This window comes from Myotis davidii, unplaced genomic scaffold (genome assembly GCF_000327345.1).
Source record: "Myotis davidii unplaced genomic scaffold, ASM32734v1 scaffold1509, whole genome shotgun sequence".
NCBI lineage: Eukaryota > Metazoa > Chordata > Mammalia > Chiroptera > Vespertilionidae > Myotis > Myotis davidii.
Genome location: NW_006299480.1, coordinates 507,820 through 512,437, shown reverse-complemented (window position 1 = coordinate 512,437; position 4,618 = coordinate 507,820). Strand labels below are relative to the sequence as shown.

General features: G+C 65.2%; 1 protein-coding gene across 1 annotated transcript in view; it reads right to left on the bottom strand.

Moving 5' to 3' along the window:
* LOC102772829 (plectin-like) overlaps window positions 1-4,618 on the bottom strand; it is a 29,813-nt gene that overhangs the window by 7,960 nt on the left and 17,235 nt on the right. The window lies entirely within an intron of this gene.

The window sequence follows — 4,618 nt, the reverse complement described above, 5'->3', positions numbered from 1 at the left end:
CCCAAGAGCCCCGGTCTGTGGAAGGCCCAGGGCTGGGGGTCCTCGCCAGCAGGCAGGCCCACGCTACATCCTGGACTGGCCTGGACTCAGTGTGCCCGGGAAACAGGATACAGGGGTCACCTCCTGTCCCCCTCCTCCCAGGCCCCAGCAGACAGGGCTGAGGACGGCACACAGGGTTTCCATGGCATTTTGTGGCCCTTCCGTGTCAAGCACGATCCTATTTAACCCGCACAGAACCTAGGAAGTGAGTCCTGTGCTATTCCAGCATCAGACGATGAGAAACCGAGGCACAGAGAGGGTGAGGAGCTGGCCTGCGGGCACACAGGGTGGCTAGAGCCCAGGCGGTCCCTCTGGGGGCCTGGTCGGCCTGCAGCAACGCCCAGCACACCACACTGGGCCTGGGACTGCGGGCAGGGGCCGCCTGGTCCACGCGGGAGACTGCTTCAGAAACTCCTATCTGAGGGGACCTGGCCAGCTCTGAGGAGCCCATCGGGCTCGGGAGGCCACGGCCAGCTCCTGAGGGCAAGGGCAGCCCTCCGCCCCCACAGAGACCTGGGCCAGGGCCAGGCACCTCCATCCCACACCAGACACACCCTGGCAGCTCTGAGCGGAAGCCGCACTCATCCTGCATCCCCGAGTTCCAGTCCCCCCGCCCCCACCTGGGCCTCAGCCACAAGCCGCCTGGGGAGCCCAGCCCAGTTGGAGGTCTGGGTCCCCCACCCGGCACGCCTGCAGCCCGGCCAGGCCCTGCCCTACCTTGGCCCAGCTGAATCAGCTCCTCCATGCTGTACCTGTCCATGGCGCCGAGCACGGCCAGGCCGCTCCAAGCCCGAGCCGCAGAGAGGAAAGGAAGGGAGGCAGGAAGGAGGGAAGGGGTGGGAGGCCGAGGGAGGGCTCCCCACCCAGCTCTGGGAGCCCTGACTCCTCCTCACAGCCACCCCTTAGTCAGAGGGGAGCAGCACTGAAGCCCGCTGGCCAACGGGTCAGAACGGCCTGGGTGGTGCAGTAGGCCAGCATGCCTGGCCCCGAGCCCTCTGAACCCACAGGCAGGGCCCCGGGGGCACCAGTCTCCCCTACTGTGCTCTCCTGCCCAGCCCACGGCCCCCCTCCTCTCCACAGCCCCCGCCCTGGACTTCCCACCCTCAACCCCTCAGCTCCCAAAGCCGGCCCTTCTCTGCCCCTCCCCAGGACCAGCTGGGCATAGCCACACCCATGTCCCTGCCTCAGTGGTCCTCCTCCACCATGGTCCCACCAGCCACTGCGGAACCAGGGGAAAGGCAACCCAAATCCTGCCATAAACCCACTTCTATCTACAGAGATCCCCCAGCACACACAGGACCCAGACGCCAACCTAGGGACTCACAAAAAACTGCCTGGCCCGGCCGGCGTGGCCTAGTGGTTGAGCGTCTACCTATGAACCAGGAGGTCAGGGTTCGATTCCTGGTCAGGGCACATGCCGGGGTTGCAGGTTTGACCCCCAGTGGGGGGCGTGCAGGAGGCAGCCAATTGATGATTCTCTCTCATCACTGATGTTTCAATCTCTCTCTCCCTCTCCCTTCCTCTCTGAGATCAATAAAAATATATTATTTTTTTTAAAAAAGCTGACTAGACCCTAATGCCCCACAGCCACACCGGGCCCTACAAAGGAGCAAGGCAGCTCCGTGCGCTGACTCGACATCCCCGGAGGGCGGGGCTGTGGGGAGAGCAAGGTGCACTGCGGGTGGGAGCACATGGCAACGCACAACGTTCAGATGGCGCCTTCTCTCTATAAACGTCTGGCTTCACGTTCGATTTTGGAGACAGGCATCCGCTTGGAGATGTAAATGAAGGTCATTTATAGAAACCCATCCCACCCCACAAAGTGAACCCACACGGTAGCCAGGGCCACGGGCCAGCCTACTCCTGGCCTGCGGCCGCCAGGCCTCCCCATCCCACCCTGGGCTGGGCGACTGGTGGCCAAGCAGGTCCCTCCTCATGGGTCAGGGCTCAGCTCAGGGCACCTCCTCAGAGGGACCTTCCCTGGTCGCCCCTAAAAGCTGCCCCTTCATCCAGATGGTGGGGCGTCCCTGGGCCAGGAGCTTGATCTGGGTCTGGCTGGTATGTGGGTGACAGAGTTGGTAGACACCTTCCCACACCGAGGAGCAAACCACCAGGGCACAGGGCGGGGCGGGGGCACATGTGACTGGCCTGCAGCGACCAGGGCTCCCCGGCCAGGGCTGATGGACAGAGGCGGCCCGTTTGACCCAGGTCATTCTGGGAACCAGTGCAGTCGGCCCCACAAGCTCCTGACCTTGGCAGTGCCCTGGGGGAGATGTTGCGGGCTCACTCCTTGACCATCTTTAAAGCTTCGAGCCCGGCCGTTGTGGCTCAGGGGTCGAGCGCCAACCTATGAACCAGGAGGTCACGGTTCAGTTCCCAGTCAGGGCACAGGCCCGGGTTGCGGGCTCCATCCCCAGTGTGGGGCGTGCGGGAGGCAGCTGATCCATGATTCTCTCTCATCATGGATGTTTCTATCTCTCTCTCCCTCTCCCCTCTCTGAAACCAATAAAAATTAAAAATAAAAATAATAAAAGCTCTGAGAAGTGGAGGTTCCAGGTGTCAGCCCAAGTGTGGAGCCCTCACACACGACATGAAGAGGACGAGGAAGCATCGGGCCACACTCTGGGGACCGAGAGAGGGGCCCACGGTCCGGGCTGGGCCCGGGGGAAAGAGGAGGGGGAGCCCACCCGCCGGCCCTGACTCAGCCGGGGCTGGAGCTCATTTCCTGTTGGAAACTCTGAGCTGCCACCAGCAGTGGCTGCGGCTGCGGCAGGGAAGGGAGAACTGAGTCACCTCCGTCAGGGCTGGGGGTGCCCTCCCCTGCCCACTGCGGCCACACCCAGGCCCCCTCTGGGTCTGCTGCCAAATGCCTGCCCAGCAGCCCTGCGGTCCAAACTCGCCTGGATGAGGAAGCAGGAGAGAAAAGGAGGGAGGGGATCAGGGTCCCCACACCAGGACCAGAGACGGGGGAGCGGGGGGTCTGCAAACCACTGAGGCCCAGGGTGTGGCGAGGGAAGGCCGGGACCCGGCCCCCCCGAAGCTGGTCAGTGCTGACCAGTCACTGTTGGCCGGCTGCCTGGCCGAGCGCCTTCATCTCCTTATGGGAACAGCCATCCCATGGCCAGGATCTGGAGAGCCCACGGGAGAGCCAAAGGCGGCCCCTGAACCCCACAATCCCACCAAACTGCCCAGGGGGTTCCCACAGCACAGACCAGGTGGGTCCAACCCAGGCCAGGCCAGGACGAGGGCTCCTGCTCAACACCTGGGTTCCGTGACCTCCATTTACCCGGCCCCCCGAATCCATGCCCCCTTCCTAGCCCCTCAGATGTCAATTCCGCCCCAGCTGTCGAGACACAACGAGGGAAGCAGGGTCCAGCCGGCCTGGTGCTGGGGGGCCTGGACCACCACGTCAGCACCAAGGCCCGTGAGCTCCTGAGCCCATGGGACACATGTCACCATCCACCTGGGTCCTGTCAGCACAGGTGCTTAGGGACAGAAGGATGCTACAGAGAAGGGCACAGCCAGGGGTCGCTGGCAACCCCTGGGACAGCAGGACCTGTCCCATCCTCTGAGACCCAGCTCCCACCAAAAAGGACCTGCCTCGACTTGGGGCTGGGCCCGTGCCCGCCATGCCCTGGCCTCTGGGCCGCCAGTGTGCTCCTACCTGGAGTCTGCTTGTCTCCCCGACCCAAGCTGCCCCCTAGGCCATCACCAACCCCAAGCCAGCCAAACACCAGTCACAACATCTGAGCCACAAAACCATGCGGGCAGGGGTCACCCCCACTGGGCAGACGCGAGGCTCAGAAAGGTCAGGCAGGTTGCCCGGCCACACTGCTGGACAGCAGCTCCACCCTGTGCACCCCGGCACCTCCTCTGGATGCCGCCGCCAGGAACAGAGAAGGCCTAGGCTCAGACAGGCCTGGGTAAGGGCAGCCCTGGGGAGAGAGGCAGGGCTGGGCGAACAGCTGGTCCTGCCAGTCCAGGGCCACAAGCCCCACCCCTCGTCCCAGGCTGCGCTTGGGGATGGGCTGGCAGGGGCCCATGTGCTCCTCCTGGGCCGACCCACCCGGGTCCTCATGCCAGGGGAGGAGCCACGTGGCCCGATACAGGGCACCCGGCACCCTCAGGCAGGAGAGCACCCCCTGCTGGTGTGAGCAAAGCCCCCACCTGCGCTACACCCCCTCCCAGCCCCCCAGGCCGAGGCCCCAGCTCCCCCTCCCATTCCCCAGGGCTGGGGCCAGGATGCGGCTGACCTGTGGCCGGGGCAGGCTCCGGGCCAGGCCTCGCCAGGGTTCCAGGGGTGGAGTCGGGCACCACCGGGGGCTCAGGGGCCCCCGCGTCGGGCTCCTTTCGGCGGTAGACCCTCCGCTCCTCACGGACAGGATCCTCGGGAGGTGGGTGTCCCCGCTTGGGTGGGCAGCCCAAGGGACCCTGCACGGCCTGCACGTGGGGGGTGCGGCGCGCAGGCATCACCATGGCGACGGGGCGGCGCACACGCTGCAGCGAGGCCGGCACGATCTCCGGAGGCAGGTGCAGGTACTGGCGCAGGTGGGCCACGCCCTCGTTGGTGGTACCAGTA